This window comes from Thamnophis sirtalis, unplaced genomic scaffold (assembly GCF_051295495.1).
Source record: "Thamnophis sirtalis isolate CommonGarterSnake01/CBP01778 unplaced genomic scaffold, rThaSir2_p1.2 scaffold_6, whole genome shotgun sequence".
Lineage (NCBI taxonomy): Eukaryota > Metazoa > Chordata > Lepidosauria > Squamata > Natricidae > Thamnophis > Thamnophis sirtalis.
Window position 1 is genome coordinate 126,419,390 of NW_028261386.1, and position 19,925 is coordinate 126,439,314.

Below are 19,925 nucleotides of genomic sequence, written 5' to 3' on the forward strand. Positions count from 1 at the left end.
CATTGAAGTGTGCAAGTCTTAAAGCTGTCAAGTTACAAGACCCTTGCACCCCTAACCCTTTAGAAAAAAACCCAGGGGTGTTCAAACTTGACAGCTTTAAGACTTGTGGACTTCAACTCCCAGAATTCCTCCTTCCAGTCATGTTGGCTCAGGAACTCTGGCATTGAAGTGTGCAAGTCTTAAAGCTGTCAAGTTACAAGACCCTTGCACCCCTAACCCTTTAGGAAAAAAAACCTAGGGGTGTTCAAACTTGACAGCTTTAAGACTTGTGGACTTCAACTCCCAGAATCCCTTCTCTCCTCTTCATCTTGATGATGTGAGGACCGGCGGGGGGAGGGAGCTGGAACCGGTTCTAAACGGCACTGTAGATTTGTAGAACCTCTTCTATAGAAGAGGTTAGAACTGGCAGGAACTCACCCCTGCCTTTGCTGCCCTCTTGAGGCCCTCTAGATTTTTCACGTTTAGATTTGGTAGATCCAGATTTCTCTCTCCTGCTGTAGGTCCACAAAATATTACAGGGACCAATAATTGAATACTTGCTTTAACCATGGCTATGTCATCTAAGCTACAGAAATCCAGATGACCATCGGATGACAATGGAATTTCCTTTACCTCTTGCATGCCATCGAGTGGTAATTTCTGCAGCTCCAAAATATTACTGTTGCTGCTTCGTAGTGTGCCTTGACTTTAATGAGTGCATTCCTCAAAACTGTGGCAGCCTGTCTTCAGGCAGGCTCGGAAAGCATAAAAATGATCAATCAGATGGCTTTAACAAATTGTAGAGGCACACAGTGATCATGGAAGGCCTAAAACAATTCCTCCATGTCCTTTTCAAAGTGTGCACAGCCCTACTGTTTAGAGGGAATATCCATTCTGCAGCTCTTGGCGCTTTTAGTAGGCCGGTGTAAATAAATATTAGTGCTCAAAACCAATTAGGAACCTTTGGGCAGATACATGGCAGCATTTCAGTGGCCTGTATTAGTTGAGATTCAACTCAATATTTATCCATTTGGACATCCCAATCAATCCAGAGTTGATTTGTACTCTCCTTCATGCAGATTCGTAGATAGATAGATAGATAGATAGATAGATAGATACATACAGAGAGAGAGAGAGAGAGAGAGAGAGAGAGAGAGAGAGAGAGAGAGAGAGAGAGAGAGAGAGAGAGAGAGAGAGAGAGAGAGAGGGAGAGAAAGTCTGAATCTGACTTCATAGCTTGAGCTCAGCAGCAAGGGTGATATTCATTTACCTCCCCTACTGGTTCATAAATGTGAGCCTGCACGCATCCGCGCATGCACACCGCTTTCCACACATGTGCTTGGCCTTTAAAAAGGGCCTAAATGAGATGCCATAGAGCTGGGGTGGGTGGGTTGGCAGAGCTACCCGCGATTTCCGCTACCAGTTCAGCTGAACTGGTCAGAACCGGCAGAACAACACTTCTGCTCAGCAGTTAATATTCTAGAGGCAAGTCATTCTCTAAACATGACTCTAATTATGCGTCATTTGGATACGACTGTTATGCCCATGCTTCAACGACATGGCCATGCATGGGCTTCCCTGCTTGGTTAAAGTATGCAGCCAGAGCAGGAAAACAGGCACACTGTGATTGGCTGCCCGTTTGACAGCTGGCATATAAAAGAGTGGCCTTGGATGTTAAAGTTAATTGTTGCCAATAAACAGCTTATGTTACAGAAGCTTGCTGTCAGCCTCTGTTTCGCTACTTGCTTTCGGCTGCCATTGAAATGGGAGTGGGGGAGGCATGGTATTTGGGAAGGGAAGTTTTAAGTACAGGAGAGATTGTGAAAAGGGAGTTTTGTTCTCACCTTCTACTGCGCCTGCTGGAGATAATGATTGGGCCCGCCAAGGCCAACTGTCCTGCATACCAACCTGATGATGCTTTTTGAAGATGACACTCACATGACACCTGAGGGATGTGCGGATCGGACTATGGGATGAGGGTTACCAGGGGGAAGGGGTTGGGTCACATATTGATATCTATGATTCTGCGCGCTTTTGCCTCAGATCTTGCTTTGCTTAGCTGCTATCTTTTCACAACCAGTAAAAGTACTCTTAATTCTGCGAAAGGGAGTTAAGTGGTTTCTTTCTTGGTTGCTGAGGGAGGCTGTCTTCACACCTGCCTTGCCTCAGTTATTCTACCGAACCGGTTAGAAGAGGTTCCACCAGTGGACCCGGAAAGCGGGCCACACCTACAGAAGAGGTTCCAATTTTTTTTGAAACCCACCACTGGTCCTTGGATATGATTATTCTACACTATCATGCTCATATTTATAAAACTCAGTGCCTCTGTGAAAGGTAAGGATGACTACTGCGTTTGTGGTGCAATCAGAACATGGCGTGTGTTGAAGTTGTTTTAACGCAAACCAAAGATGCCTTTTAAAAAACAAGTTTACATCCTATTCTTATGCATGCCAGTGCTGGGTGTGAGGTAATTTAAGGTGGTTCTGACAAGTGTCGTTGGCATCTTCATATCTGGTTACATGGGCGGCAAGCCACTCCTATCCGGTTGCATGGGCAGCAAGCCACTCCCACAAAGGATGCCACACCCACAGAGTAGGTTCGAACAATTTTTGAAACCCACCACTGATCCACTCTGATGTTTGTCCCCTCCTGTTTCTGTTTCTGATTATTAGCATTATTGAAATATGGAACTTCTAAAGGAGAATGCCCTTTTTTTGTAAAAAATAAATTATTTTTCCATTTTCACAAGATATAATGTACATGTATACTATCACATAACCAACATCATTTTATATTATTAAGTATTTACATCAATTCATCTTACCATCAGCTCCCCAAACACAATTGTTCAGCTCTTCTGCTCTCCTATACCATATGTATCCTTATCCATCACTTTCTTCTCCCTCTCTCTCTTACCCTTCCCTACCTCCTTTCTTCCCTCTGTCATCCTTCCCTACTCTACTTCCCTTTCCTCTCTCCTTCTTCTCTCCCCCCCTCTCCACTCATCATTTCTCTCCTCCTCTTCCCCCCTTCTTGCCCTCTCTCTTATTCCTTTCTAAAGGAGAATGCACCTTATTGGGAAGCAACTAACTGGGATTTTTGAGATATGTTATTCTTAGTTGAAAAGTGTATGGTTTTATGGTTTTTTTATGGTTTTATTAGAATTTGTAGGCCGCCCTTTTCCCTGAGGGGACTCAGGGCGGCTCACACAAAACCGGGAAGGGGGAATACAGACATTAAGATACAACAAATAATAAAATAGTAGGCAACATTCATTCATCATTCGGGAGGGGTAGCTATCCTTATCCCCAGGCCTGACGGGCGAGCCAGTTCTTCAAGGCTATGCGGAAGGCTTGGACGGTGGAGAGGGTACGAATCTCCACGGGGAGCTCGTTCCAAAGGGTCGGGGCAACTGCTGAGAAGGCCCTCCTCCTTGTAGTTGCCAGCCGACACTGGCTGGCTGATGGAATGCGGAGGAGGCCTAATCTATGGGATCTTATTGGTCGCAGGGATGTAATTGGCAGAAGGCGGTCTCTCAAGTATCCAGATCCACTGCCATGTAGGGCTTTATGGGTGACTAATAGCACCTTGAAGCGCATCCGGAGATCGACAGGTAGCCAGCGCAGCTCGCGGAGGATAGGTGCTATGCGGGTGAATCGAGGTGCACCCGCAATCACTCGCGCGGCTGCGTTCTGCACTAGCTGAAGTCGCCGGATGCTCTTCAAGGGCAGCCCCATGTAGAGCACATTGCAGTATTCCAGCCTAGAGGTCACAAGGGCCCGAGTGACTGTTGTGAGAGCCTCCCGATTCAGGTAGGGTCGCAACTGGCGCACCAGGCGAACCTGGGCGAATGCCCCCCTGGTCACAGCTGTTAAGTGATGGTCGAATGTCAGCTGTGGATCCAGGAGGACTCCCAAGTTGCGAACCCTCTCTGAGGGGTATAAAATTTGACCCCCCAGCCTGAGTGGTGGAATATTAGTCAAATCTTTGGGAGGAAAACACAACAGCCACTCGGTCTTTTCCGGGTTGAGCACAAGCTTGTTAACCCTCATCCAGTCCATAACGGCCTCAAGGCCCCGGCTCATCACGTCTACCGCTTCATTGAGTTGGCACGGGGCGGACAGATACAATTGAGTATCGTCCGCATATTGATGGTATCTAATCCCGTGCCTGCGGATGATCTTTCCCAGCGGTTTCATGTAGATGTTGAATAGTAGGGGGGATAAGACCGAGCCCTGAGGCACCCCAAAATTTAGGGGCCTAGGGGACGACCTCTGCCCCCCCACTAACACCGACTGCGACCTGTCCGAGAGGTAGGAGGAGAACCACCGTAGCACGGTGCCTCCCACTCCCACCTCCCGCAGTCGTCGCAGAAGGATACCATGGTCGATGGTATCGAAAGCCGCTGAGAGGTCAAGGAGGACCAGGATGGAGGAATGTCCTTCATCCCTGGCTCTCCAGAGATCATCAATCAATGCGACCAAAGCGGTTTCTGTGCTGTAACCGGGTCTGAAGCCTGACTGGAAGGGGTCTAGGTAGTTTGCTTCCTCCAAGGACCGTTGGAGCTGGAAGGCCACCACCTTCTCAACAACCTTCCCCAGAAAGGGAAGGTTGGAGACTGGACGACAGCTATTAAGAACAGCTGGATCCAAGGATGGTTTCTTCAGGAGGGGTCTCACCACCGCCGCTTTCAGTGCGGCGGGGAAGTTCCCCTCCCGAAGGGAGGCAGTTACTACCGCCTGGATCCAGCCTCGTGTCACCTCACTGCAGTTAGTAACCAGCCATGAGGGACACGGATCCAGAACACAGGTGGAGGTACTTACAGCTCTCATGGCCTTGTCCACATCCCCGGGGGTAACATCCTGAAACTCAACCCAGAGCTGTTCTACTTGATCCCCCTGTGCCTCGGCTGGAACTGCGGGTGTGGAGTCCAAGTCCGACCGAAACCGAGCAATTTTGTCCGCTAAGAATTGGGCATATTCTTCAGCTCTGCCCTGCAAGGGTTCCCCCGCCTCCCTTTTGTTCAATAGGGAGCGGGTTATCCTAAACAGGGCGGCTGGACGGGACTCAGCGGATGCAACCAGGGTGGCTATGTGTGATCTTTTTGCTGCCCTAAGTGCCCTGGTGTATTCCCTGGTGCAGGTGGTTACCATTGCTCGGTTCGATTCGGACTTATCGGACCTCCAACGGTGCTCTAGGCATCTCCTCCGGCGCTTCATCTCCCGGAGCTCCTCGGTAAACCAAGGGGGTCTCCGGGATCCGCCGCCTCGGAGGAGCCGCAGTGGCGCAATCCGGTCGAGGGCCTCCGACGCTGCTGAGTGCCACGCAGCAGCCAGAGTCTCCACCGGACTGTGGGCCCATCCCAAGATTTTAATACATATAAGAATTATTTTTTATTCTAAAAACAAAATCAAAGATTGAAAACTAAACGTACGGGGAAGCTGAAAATATTTCTTGTTTGATTTCAAAAGTAATAATCGAGTTCAATATCAAAAGAAAGTAATTAAAATGCCATCTTGGCTATTATTCAATGGTACAAAGTTAAAAGAGGTTTTGTAATTCTACTATTTAATTGCCAGCATTGTTGTCTTTTAAATCATCCCACTGTGACAATGTTAGGAAAGTAGGGTTTTTTTTGTTGTTGTTTTTTAGCTCTTATAATATTCGCTGCATCCAGATTCCCTTTGGTGATGTATTCTTGTAAAAATAACCTTAGAATGTCAAGCATTTTAAATAATGCTACTGATGAAATACTTATTTGAATTAATTATGGAGATCTTTTAAAGGAAATTACAGGGGAAGGAAGAGAGAGAATGCAGTAGAAGAAATTTTAGAATTGTTTTTAGATGAGGATTGTAAGAGAGTTTTTGAATACAATCTAGTACCTGATGTTATTGAAATAGGGTAATTGCAGCAAATATAATCTAGAGAAGGGGGTTCTCAAACTTTTTAAATGGAGCCAATTCACACTCACTTAGATTGTTGGGAGCCGGACTGGCTGAGTGGGCGTGGCTAGGTGCTCATGTGGCTGGCTGGGTGTGGCCAATTTAACAGTCCATTAAACAATGCACACAAATTAAACTTTAATTTGTTTTGCTCCTGGAGTGTTTTATTTGCTTTTGTTAGCATGTTGCTCTTTTGGTTGACTTTTCTTTTTACTAGATATTTATTTTCAGTTGTTTAGAAGTCTAGTGGTCCATTTCAGGAAACTCAGTTTTGCAGCAACTATTCTCAGCCTCAAGCAGCTTACAATCAATAAGTCTGTGTGTGTGTGTGTGTGTGTGTGTGTGTGTGTGTGTGTGTGTGTGTGTGTGTATCTCTGTCTCTCTTTCTGTCTAGCTTTCTCTCTCTCTCTCTCTCTCTCTCTATCTATCTATCTATCTATCTATCTCTTTCTCTGTCTATCTCTTCTTCTCTCTCTCTTTATCTACCTGCTGGATGTGGGGGAAGTGAAAAATGGACCCGCTTTTAGTCTCCCAGGACATCCATGCACCCCATTTCAGAGGTGGGTTCCTACCAGTTCACACCTATTCAGTAGAACCGGTTCGTCAAATCTACTGAACCGGTTAGAAGAGGTTCCACCAGTGGACCCGGAAAGCAGGCCACACCTACAGAAGAGGTTCCAAAAATTTTTGAAACCCACCACTGCCACACACACAGAGACAGACAGACAGACAGACAGACAGACAGACAGACTGACAGACTGACAGAGAGAGAGAGAGAGAGAGAGAGAGAGAGAGAGGAAGGAAGAAAGAAAGAAAGAAAGAAAGAAAGAAAGAAAGAAAGAAAGAAAGAAAGAAAGAAAGAAAGAAAAAAAGAAAAAGAGTGAGAGAGAGATGAAAGAAAAAAAGAAAAAAGGGACAGAGAGACAAAAGGAAGGAAAGAGAGAGAGAGAGAGAGAGAGAGAGAGAGAGAGAGAGAGAGAGAGAGAGAGAGAGAGAAAACACATGGCTGGCAAGCCAGTCCCACAAAGGAGGCCACACCCACAGAGTAGGTTCCAAAAATTTTTGAAACCCACCACTGCCCCATTTGTACCTCCCCCGCCTCCAGAATGTCTCTGCAGACCAAAAAGGGCCACAAATGCCTCCTGTATAGCTTTTAGGAGGCTTATAGTGTGTTCCTGGGGGCTGGGGGGGGGGGAATTGAGCAAAAAATGGGCTGTTTTTCCTGCCCTCCCCAGCCCCCAGGAGGACTTTGCAAACCTTCAAAAGGCTATACACAGCCATTTTGGTGAAGGGGGCAGGGTTTCGGGAGGAAAAAAATGCTGCATTCAGTATATAAGATGCACCCAGATTTTCAGCCTCTTTTTTGAGGGAAAAAGGTGCGTCTTATACTACGAAAAATATGGTACATTTTCTGCATCGCATGAGAAAAGTACACCTTCCTTCCCCTGTTCTTACCACTTTCTATAGAGGGACAATTGAGAGCATCCTATCATATTGCATTACAGCTTGGTTTGGAAGCATTACTGCCTCAGACAGGAAGGTGGTGTGGAGAGGGGTGAGGATGGCAGAAAAGATCATTGGTAGTTCACTTCCTTCTATCCAGATCATAGCACATAAGCGATGCTTGAGCAGAGTCCACAGGACATCCTCTTCACAACCTGTTTTACTTCTTACCTTCTGGGAGGAGGCTTCATGGCAGTGGTGGGTTTCAAAAATTGTTTGAACCTACTCTGTGGGTGTGGCCTCCTTTGTGGGAGTGGCTTGCCACCCATGTGACCGGATGGGAGTGGCTTGCCGCCCATATGACCGGATATAAAGATGCCGACGACAGTTGTCAGAACCACCTTAAATTACCTCACACACAGCACTGGCATGCATAAGAATATGATGTAAACTTGTTTTTGAAAAGGCATCTTTGGTTTGCGTTAAAACAACTTCAACACACGCAATGTTCTGATTGCCCCACAAACGCTGTAGTCATCCTTACCTTTCACAGAGGCACTGAGTTTTATAAATAGGAGCATGATAGTGTAGAATAATCATATCCAAGGACCAGTGGTGGGTTTCAAAAAAATTTGGAACCTCTTCTGTAGGTGTGGCCTGCTTTCCGGGTCCACCGGTGGAACCTCTTCTAACCGGTTCGGTAGATTTGACGAACCGGTTCTACCGAATAGGTGCGAACTGGTAGGAACCCACCTCTGCTTCATGGTATCCAAAAGCAGAACATCTAGATTCAGTCACAGTTTTGTTCCATGGAGCATCAACCTTGTGAACTCTCAAGTGTTATGTGTTTGTGTGTGTGTGTGTGTGTGTGTGTGTATACACTTCCTCTTGACAGCAGGCAACAGAATTTCATTTTTAATGTGAGCCAGTGTGCTCACAGCAAAAAAAAAAAAAAATTACAGTAAAGTTATCTTATCTTAAACAAAATATGACTAGAGATTACATTGTTTATCCTTAGTTATTTTTCGTTAAACTTGTGATGTCTTAGAGCAATTAGGCAAAGTAGCAACCACATATAGGCATCATCCAGGCTTACATTCATATGTTTCCTCGTAAACTAGGATAGAACATATGCATTCTAAATTTGGATCGCAGTGGTATTTCAGATTTTAATATTCTGTTCCATGTATTTTTCTCTTTTTTTAAAAAAAACCTGGAAGATTTATGATTTGTAACTTTCCCCAACATCCATATTTTTATACATACAATTTATCTTGCCTTGTTAAATAAATAAAAATAATAACAATAACATGAAAAAAAAATTAAATGTCAATGCTATGTTTTACAAATATAATAACCAAGTAGACAACCTGTGATCCCTTGGGTTATTCTTTCAGAAAGATTAACCACAGGCAAATTGTTATTATTTGGTATAATGACAGCTACGTTGTTTACAATTTATGCATTAAATCTCCTCTTATGTTAAATTGCTGGTCTCTGGTCAGGATCAATAACAATAGAAGCTTCTGACATATTTGAATTTGTTCTTTTACAAGTCAAAGAGACACAGTGTATGAGTTTTGTTATCATAATAGTTTCTCCAATAATTCCACAATATCATGTTGAATTGCATCCTTGGGAACAAACCCATTCTCAATTCTTTGAGGTTCATGAAATAAATTTCAATAAATGAGGCTTGCTGGCTGAGGTCTGGCATTAAATGCCCCATGTAATGATGGATCTGCCCTTGAATAACCACAGAAGGATTTCATCTGTTCCTTGGTGGTATTACTTCTTTGGACAAAAGAATATCGTGTGGAAGATGCAGTTGTATGTTCTTCTTGAACTTGCTTGCAATCATTTCATCATGGCTATATAATGTCAGTGTTTGCAGCAGCAATCACATCCATAAAGCACACACAGATTCAGCAGGATTCATTAACTTCTTTACATACATAATAACACATACGGCATATATACTCAACCCATGCTGGTTCTTCCAATGTGATAGCAAATACAAGCAAACATAAGTAGAGGAGAGAACAGTTTCAGTTTCGGTTTTGATCGGCAGACTAGTTTAGAGCTTAGTACAGACTCAGTGGGGCAGACCTAAGCTAAGCCACACTCAGGCTCCTTGCTGTCTCCTTGTTGCTCAGACAGCAAATACCGTTTCAGTTTCCAAACAGTCCTCATAGGCTGACCCAGTTGCCATGTCTATTCATTGGCTGACCTTGTTACCATGTCTCTGCCAAGTCATGAACTTTCATACACACTGACATATAAATTGAGGAGTTCATTTAGGTAAAGGTTACAAAGAGCATATACTGATCTTTCCCTTCATACTGCAGAAATTGGTGGTTTGTCCAGGGAACAGGAAAGCGTGCCATGAAAGCATGACCATGGCACCAATATCAACAAAAATATGACATCAAGCAAGTTATATATTTTGTCTCACTCTTTCTTTGTTGAGGTCTTGTTGCTGAAGGCAAATATTGTTGTGTTGAGGAACAATTAGTAATTAGTATTTGCAAATATTTTCAAGTTTATCTTCCCTTTTTAGTAATATATAGACTGTATAAACTCCACATGTGGTATAATTTTTAAGGAAAAAATGTAATTGTCTTGGACATTTAATCAAAGATGAAAGAAAGCTACAAAATTTGATCAGATTATTCTAACATACTCTATCTTTTTCTTCTTTGGAAAAATAACTAATTCAAATACTGACAAATACCCTAGATCAGCAATCCATCTGGACAATTAGTATAGATTTGTTTTTCTTTCTTCTTTCCAAAACAATATAATAATATTTTTGGTTACTCCACCATTCTCACAGGCCTCATAAATTTTGATGCCTAAACAAATTTCAAACCCTAGGAATATAGCCAAGGAAAAGATTCATGTTTCTGAAAATACCAACTTCTCTCAAGTTACACTGTCAACTTTATGATTTCAAAATATGATCAAACAGGAGGAGCCCAAACAATATTTGCTGAATTTTGAATGCAACTTTCTCTAATGTACATTATGTCAAAGAAATAGCCCTAATAAATAGCTTTTGTGCCCAATTGTGCCAAACAGCTTTTTTTTTCCTAACACATTTCCAAAAGATATGCTCATCTATCAGAAAACCATAGATAATAGCGAAAGTCTGTCTACCCCATTAAGAAAAGAAGCTTGGTGTGAGAGTGTCTATGCAGATTCTCATTCATCCAGGTCATGGGTATCTCAAAGATGCTTTTCCAAAAGGCAACTGGAATTTCTTGTTGTTGTTTTTCCCTTGAAAACATTCCACTTCTCATCCAAGAAGCTTCTTCAGTTTTAAATCAAAGACGGTATTCAGCAAGTTCTGACCAGTTCTGGAGAACCGGTAATGGAAATTTTGAGTAGTTTGGAGAACCGGTAAATACCACTTCTGACTGGCCCTGCCCCCATCTATTATCTGTCTCCCTACTCCCAGCTGATCAAGAGGGAATGGGAATTTTTCAGTAACCTTCCCCTGGAGTTTGGAGGGAATGGAGATTTTACAGTATTCTTTCCCCGCCATGCTCACCAAGCCACGCCCACGCCCACAGTTTACAGAATCAGCATATTGCCCCCAACAATCTGGGTCCTCATTTTATCGACCTCGGAAGGATGGAAGGCTGAGTCAACCTTGAGTGTGGTGAGATTCAAACTGCCAAACTGCAGGCAGCCGGCAATCAGCAGAAGTAACCTGAAGCATTGTATTCTAACCACTGTGCCACTAAGGCTCTATGTTACTTATAAGTTAACTATTTATAAGTTTACTATAAACTGAAAACTTACATTAAAATGTGACCTTAACTAATAAACTTGTAGTTTATTATATAATAAACTTATAGTTTATTAGTTTATCTGTTTTTAAACTAGTTTATCCTAGTTGATACACAGATTTATAGAAAAATGTATTTGAAGCATACCCTTGTATAAAATTGTAGCATTTTAAAGAACATTTCTGGCATAAAAACACAAACTAGTAAAACTGCATTAAATGTCTAATTTAGAGACCTAAGCTAAGCCACACCCAGGCTCCTTGCTGTCTCCTTGTTGCTCACACAGCAAATACTGTTTCAGTTTCCAAACAGTCCTCATAGGCTGACCCAGTTGCCATGACTATTCATTGGCTGACCTTGTTACCATGTCTCTGCCAAGTCATGAACCCTCATACACACTGACATGTCAATTGAGGAGTTCATTTAGGTAAAGGTTACAAAGAGCATATCCTGATCTTTCTGGACCAAAAGGCAATAGGGACCTGCCGTTAGAAAGAGTTGCCCAGACTTATTCTTTAATTGGCTTATTGGTTTGGTTTGGTTTATTGGATTAATATGCTGACCTTCTCCCAAGGACTCAGGGCGGCATACAACATTAAAAAGACACATATTACAAAAGTTTAAAAAAAATAGATAAAATATCCAAAAAACAAACCCAATTAAAATTAACAATAACATTTTTTAAAAAATTCAATTAAAATTAACAACAATCAATAATTTATTTTGTTTTAGCAATAGCAATAGCAGTTAGACTTACATACCACTTCATAGGGCTTTCAGCCCTCTCTAAGCGGTTTACAGAGTCAGCATATTGCCCCCAACAATCTGGGTCCTCATTTTACCCACCTCGGAAGGATGGAAGGCTGAGTCAACCCTGAGCCGGTGAGATTTGAACCGCCGAACTGCAACTAGCAGTCAGCTGAAGTAGCCTGCAGTACTGCAGTCTAACCACTGCCCCACCTGGCTCATTGTTCAGGCCAGCTGGCTTGCTGGAAAAGCCAACTTTTTAGGGCGCGTCGGAAGGACCGGAGGTTGAGGATTATACGAAGCTCCGGGGGCAGCTCATTCCAGAGGGAAGGCGCTCCCACAGAGAAGCCTCTTCCCCTGGGGGTCGCTAGCCGACACTGTCTGGCTGACGGCACCCTGAGGAGGCCAACTCTGTGGGATCGCACTGTACAGTGGGAGGCTACCAGTGGCAGTAGATGGTCTCACAGGTATCCTGGGCCTATCCTGAGCATTATTCCCTAATGCTTCCTTTAGAACCATGGTTGTGCAGTGGTTAGAGTGCAGTACTGTAGGCTACTTCTACTGATCACCGGCTGTCAGCAATTTGGCAGTTCAAGTCTCATCTGCTCATGGTTGACTCAGCCTTTCATCCTTCCAAGATCAGTAAAACGAGGATCCAGATTATTGGGAGCAATATGCCGACTCTGTAAAAAAAAAATGCTTAAAGAGGGCTGTAAAAGCACTGTGAAGCGGTATATAAGTCTAAGTGCTATTGCTATTTAGCAATCCCACTGCTCTCCTAATGCCACCAGCGATTCGACAACATGGAACTAAGAGCCTCTTGCCAACTGGGGCAGAAAGCAAGCAACACATGTCAAATATTGTCGTTTCCCCCTTATTTGTCAACTCGCACCCCTGCTAAAAGATAATGGATTTTCAATTTCTTTGTAAAGCAAAGATGCTAAGGCAGCTTTGAGCATGTACCTCTGACTTTGAACAAACGATTTAACGGACCAGCCTGCAAATCAATGAGAGCTTAAAACCTATCATCTCCAATTATTCCATTAGGCATATTGATCAGAATTGGAAACTCGTTCTGGTCCATTTATTGCGAGAGCTACTTTTCCTTATTATAAAAAAAAATCAAATTGCATAATTACAAGCAGAGGAAACACAAACAAACTAGAAAACTTCAGAAGGCTATTATCAGCCACAGGTACTAAAAAAAAAATACTGCCAAAGATAAGAACTTTTTCTAGACCCACCAGGCTTTTTCCTCTCTGACTCAGAGGGTGCACTTGACAATCTGCCTTAATTTGGATGGCAATTAAGCATAAATACATTTCAGCTATATATAGTGGCTATTAAGAATGTGATTATAAGTTAGAATAACATTGTTATGCTGTTTGGGTATTTGATGACATTTTCGTTAGACGTTTAGGATTTTTCTTTTTAATTTCTTCACTTTCAAATGTACTTAGTTTTTAATAAATTTTACTGCTGTTTTAGTGACCATTACTTGCCAGGATTTGGTTTGGTTTTTTAAATTTCACCAGGCAGAGGTGGGTTCCTACCAGTTCTCACCAGTTTGGTAGAACCGGTTCATCAAATCTACCAAACCAGTTAGAAGAGGTTCCACCAGTAGACCTGGAAAGCAGGCCACACCTACAGAAGAGGTTCCAAAATTTTTTGAAACTCGCCACTCTCTCTCTCTCTCTCTCTCTCTCTCTCTCTCTCTCTCACACACACACACACACACACACACACACACACACAGACTCACACAGAGAAAGAGAAAGAGAAAGAAAAAGAAAGGAAGGAAGAAAGAAAGAAAAAAGAAAGAAAAAGTGAGAGTGATGAAAGAAAAAAAGGAAAAAGGGACAGAGAAACAAAAGGAAGGAGAGAGAGAGAGAGAGAGAGAGAGAGAGAGGGAGAGAGAGAGAGAGAGAGAGAGAGAGAGAGAGAGAGAGAGAGAGAGAGAGAGAGAGAGAGAGAGAGAGAGAGAGAGAACACATGGCCGGCAAGCCACTCCCACCACGTCACATAGACGGCAAGCCACTCCCACTCTCCCTTGTCTCCTCCCCACTGGTCCAAGGCTCAGGTGCCTCCTGGTGGCCAACCAGCCTCTCTGCACCCTGCTCAGAGTCGGAACCCTGTCTAGTGGCAGCTCCAACGGCTCCTGCTGGGCCACAACAGAAAGGTAAGAGAAAAATTGAATGAATGGGACATAGGGTTCCATTTTCCATTATTTTGGGGTAGGAAAATCTAACAAGCTTTTAATTTGGATGGAGCATAAGTGTCAAACTTGGTGCATCACGTTGATGTCACGACATTTCACAACATTTTGCCAATTCACGGAGCTGGGGTGGGCGTGGCCTACACGTGATGCATCCAGCCCATGGACTCCCTGTTTGATATCCCTGGGATGGAGCAATGGTTCAGCTAATGTCTCTAGGGATTTTTTTGGGGGGGGGGGCTTGCCTTAGATATTTAAAGGTCTGTTGGATTGTCTTTTGCAGCCCTGCATTGTCTACATCAGGAAAAAAAGGTAGAGGGAATTTTAAAGAAAATTGTTATTAAACTCTTGAAGCCATCCCGTTAAATGTTTGCCTTGCAAAAAACCTTTCCTCCTTGCTGCTTTCTTCCAGTTCTACCCCCAAATAAAGTAGTTTCTGAATTTTTCAAGTTTCCCCAGTGTAGCCGATGGGCAGTTGTTGTTGTTTTAAATGTTAAATCAGGTTGAACCAGATTGCCATATCATCTGAATCACTAGTTCAAATCAGATCAAGCTCTCTTCGCTTTTCAGGCCTTCCGTCCAAATCAAATCACTGCGGATGCACACAAGCCTTTTACGCTGTAAATTTGCAGGCACTTTTCCAGTTCAAGTGGAATGATGCACACTATCCTCCTTGCTAGTCTGTTGTCACTTACCTTATTGGCCTCCCCAGCCCCCAGGAGCACTCTATAAGTTTCCTAATGGCTTTTTTTTTTTTGGACAAAAACCAGGCCCATTTTCGCAAAAAATGGGCCCATTTTCATGGAAAACGGACCATTTTTGGGAGGTTTGTAGAGTGCAAAACCTTTTTTTTATTTGCCTCTTCAAAACCTCTTATACTCCAGTGCGTCTTATATTCCGAAAAATACAGTAAATCCGCCAGGTTGCCTTCTGCAACTACAGAATGATTTTGGTGAAGGCCAGGTTTATTAATTAATTCAGCCACAGTTGAGCAGTGGTCAGAGTGAAGTACTGCAGCCTACTTCTGCTGCCTGCTGGCTTCCTGAAATTTGGCAGTTTGAATCTCACCAGGTTCAAGGTTGACTCAGCCTCCCATCCTTCCGAGGTGGGTAAAATGGGGAGCCAGATTGTTGGCGGCAATAGGCTGACTTTATAAACCTCTTAGAGAGGGCTGTAAAGCATGGTGAAGCAGTATATAAGTCTAGGTGCTATTGCTAATTAATGATTAAATGTATATGCCACCCATCTTGCATAGTCAAATTCGGTGCAGATTCGAGGCACACGGCAATGGATCTCTGCATATTGTACTCACTAATACTAAAACCTATGGGAAAAGGACTACCTTTCCCATGTGTCTTCATGTTTCTCCTCTTCTCACTGTCAGAGAGAAATAATGTTATCCTGAGGGGTCCTTGGAGATTCTGAGCCTGTTCGTTTTCTTGCAGACATTTCATTACTCAAACCAGGTGACACCATCAGAGCTGGGAAGGAATGCTGTTTGCGGTCAGCTTTATATTCTGCCTGTCAGTGTTGGTGGTGAACAAATCAAGTAAGCAATGCTCCAATCAAGAAACTGCAAAAGAAGCCAACAGCAAATAGGCCAACCAGAGAATCTCGAAGACCACCTCCACCAACACTGACAGGCAAGCTGGCAGAATATAAAGCTGACAGCAAACCGTGGCACGACAAAACCGCGGTCCACTAAAGCGCGCCCGATTAAAGCGCATACCTGACGTCATCAGCAGCGCGACAAATAAAATTAAAAATAAATTAAATTAAAATTAAAATTAAATTAAAGCAAGCCGATTCACATAAAGGTAAGGGTTAGGTTTAGGTTTAGGTTTAGGTTTAGGGTTAGGTTTAGGGTTAGGGTTAGGGTTAGGTTAAGGGTTAGGGTTAGGTTTAGGGTTACGTTAAGCGTTAGGGTTAGGGTTAGGTTAAGGGTTAGGCTTAGGGTTAGGTTTAGGGTTAGTTTGGGGGGGTTAGGTTTAGATTTACGCGTTAATTTTAAGTTTACCGCTCACAGCGTGCTGTTTTCGTCGCACTGTGATGACGTCACGTACGCGCTTTCGTCGAGCGCACTTTAGTCTACCGCGGTTTTGTGGCGCAAACTGCACTCCTTACTAGCATCAATGATGTTACCTAGTTGGGGTAATGAAACATCTGCAAGAAAACAAGCAGTCTTAGAAAGCACCAAGGAGCCCTCATATCAAACCTGGGGCTGATGAGTTCCCAGCCCCACTTGAATTGTTGCGGCTGTTGATGAGTTTTTTAATCTGTTTTTTTGTATCTTGTTTGTCTTGTTTTTTTGCTTTGTATTGCCCCCCCCCCTTTTCCTATTTTGGTTTGTTAGCCACCCTGAGTCTCCTTGGGAATAGGGCGGCATACAAGTTTAATAAACTATAACTATAACTAACTAACCCTGAGCTACAAATATTTTCCTTTATAATGCTGTCCATTCAACATCACTCTTCTAGGACAGTTTGATTGACTTTAATAAAATTCAAAGGCTTGCAGTGAATCATAAAATGCTCTCAACATTTAGCTGTAAAACCAAATATTTATCAGTAATCTTCATGGCACGACATAACCGCGAACCTCAAAAGCGCGCCGACAACACCGCGGCGCTAAAACCATGATGTCAAAAGCGCGCCCACAACAGCGCGCCAACAGCGCGCCGACAGAAGCACGATTTAACTTAAGGTAAGGTTTAGGGTTAGGTTTAGGGTTAGGTTTAGGGTTAGGTTTAGGGTAGGTTTAGGGTAGGTTTAGCGTTAGGTTTAGGGTTAGGTTTAGGGTTATTTTTAGGGTTATGTTACAGCGCGCTTCTGTCGGCGCACTGTTGTCGGCGCGCTGTTGTTGCGCGGTTTTGATGGTGCGGTTTTGTCACTGCGCTTTAGTCACACGCGGTTTAGTCTACCGCGGTTTTGTGGTGGAACCGTAATCTTTTGGTTAAATTCAATTGTTTATGAATGCAATATCCCAAATGTCAAAAAAATAGGGAAAAAATGGGGAAAATGGAATTAAAGCACACATCTTCTGGCTGATTATGTTTCCTACTGCTACCTTAATACAGAAGTTTTCTTTAGAAGAATTCATGCATTTCAATTCATGCTAGCCCTTCTTAGTTTTCTATCCTTTAGTCTCTGCAGGTTGATGTTATTCCCTTAGTTATGTCTAGAACCTATGCCCTTTTAATCTTCTCCTCCGGAAGCTTCCTCCACATCACTCAGCCATAAGGCATGATTTGGTAAGGGATGACTGTGTGTCCAATTAATCACATGCGTTCCTTTTGTCCAGCTGTCCTTCTGAACTCACTCTCTTTGGCTGTACTTCTAATGAGCTGCAGTTCTAAACTTCCCAAATTGTGCTGCTAAGCTTTAAGACAGCCTGCAGTTTTGATCTTCCCTTGGACTCTTAATCGTTGCCCTCTTGACTTTCAACACAATTCAAAACCACAGAGGGACAATATTTGGAGGATAGGAGAACAACCTAGCTTCCTGGCCTTTCAAAGGGTTGCAAGGGGCTAGCTGATAATGGTATGATGCCAATGGAAAGAGCAAAACAAGTATTTATGATCCGTTTTTTAATGTTTTCAGGATGCCCTTAGATACTAACCACTCATAACATCCATTTTGAAACAACACTGATTAAATTCACTAAGTTTACCACTGAATTTTACCAGCAAGATCATGGACACAAATTGATGATGGTGGAGAGAGCCAACAGACCATAGGTTGCTGAATGACGTTTTAGAACAGGGTTTAAAACTTCTCCAAACTTGGCAACTTTAATGTTGGCTGGAAAAAATCCTGGGAATTGAAGTTTACAAGTCTCAAAGTTGCCAAGCTAATGTTTCAGAATATTAAAATGTTCTAAAATAATAGAAACGTTAACAGTTCCTCACAAAAAAATATAATTCTTTGCTAACCGCTTGGGAAGTGAAGGAATGTAACATAATGAAAAGGACAATTATAAGGAGGTTGGGGATGATATTTTATTATTTTTATTTTTATTGGGCTAAACCTTCGATTAGGCCTCCTCCGAATTCCATCTACTAGCCAGTGCAAACTGGCAACTACCCGGAGGAGAGCCTTCTCGGTGGCTGCTCCGACCCTCTGGAACGAACTTCCCGTGGAGATTCGGACCCTCACCACCCTCCAATCCTTCCGCGCCGCTTTGAAGATCTGGCTGTCCCGGCTGGCCTGGGGTTAAGATTCCAACCCCACCCGAATTGTGTGACTGTTGTGCTCTCTTTTAATATGTTGTATTGTTTCCATATTGGAATACTGTTTGTCTTCCCCCCCCTCCCTTTTTGAATTGTGAGCCACCCTGAGTCCCCCCAGGGAAAAGGGCGGCATACAAATAAAGGAAAAAATAATAATAATAATAAACCTTTTTTTTTTTTTGCAAGAGGGACAGGTTTATTGATGCATTGAGTTCAGCGTGTTTGTTATAATTTCTTTAGCACCACCATATATTTATGTGTGGCACCTGGGAGACAAACCAGAAGTTTAGGAATGGCATGTGATTGTGGGTACAAGTGTGTCTTTGCACACCCTAATTCAAAAGAACACATGAAGCATATTCAAATCATTATCAAAGTTCCTATCAAAGCATGTTTCTGATAAAGATATTCCCCTGGGAGGGTTGAGCTGAAGTCCTCAAAAGATTATGCCAGGTTGAAACTCTGCTTTTTGGAACTGATGGACAAACTTTGTCAGTAAGGTTTAGGTTTATTAGATTTATATGCCGCCCTTCTCCCAAGGACTCAGGGCGGCGTACAACATTAAAGGAAACACATAATACAAAAGTTTTTTTAAAAAAATTAAATAGAATAACCCAAACAAACCCAATAAGAATTGACAATAACATTTTTTTAAAAAAAAAATTCGAATTAAAATTAACAATGACCAATCATTTATTTTGTTTTGTTCAGGCCAGGCTGGCTTGCTGGAAAAGCCAACTTTTTAGGGAGCGTTGGAAGGACCGGAGGTCGGGGATTATACGAAGCTCTGGGGGCAGCTCGTTCCAGAGGGAAGGCGCTCCCACAGAGAAGGCTCTCCCCCTGGGGGTTGCTAGCCGACACTGTCTGGCCGACGGCACCCTGAGGAGGTCAACTCTGTGGGATCGCACTGGACGATGGGAGGCTACCGGTGGCAATAGGTGGTCTCGCAGGTACCCTGGGCCTAAGCCATGGAGCGCTTTAAAGGTCATAATTAGTACCTTGAATCGTACCCAGAAGACAACCAGCAACCAGTGCAGGCCGCCTAAAAGGGGTGTAACATGGGAGCACCTAGGTGCCCCCATGATAACCCGCGCAGCCGCATTCTGGACCAGTTGAAGCCTCTGGGTGCTCTTCAAGGGCAGCCCCATGTAGAGAGCGTTACAGTAGTCCAGGCGAGAAAAGGGTTTGGCTGTGAGCGCAAAATTATTTCCTACTAGACCGTGAATCTATTGATGGTGAAGCCCCATTCGTGAATTTGGTTTTAACCTTTTTAGTTTAATGAGTCACTCCGTGGCTCAGCTTTTGCTCTTCGATTCTGCTCATAGGAAAGACAGAAGAATTCCCACTGGTGCATTTTAATTCATCAGTATGATGAAGCGACTAGATCAAAGTGGCTTAGAGAAAGCCAACGACTTAACAGCTACCTAACCAAGCAAAGGTAGAGACACAGATGTTGCTCATTGTGCAGAGAGGCCAAACATTTTGTCTCTCTATTTGTTTCTTTCTGCACCGGTAATTTCTACAATGGAAGAAAACAAAGAGGATTTGCAACAGCCCCCAAGCGTGCTAAATCA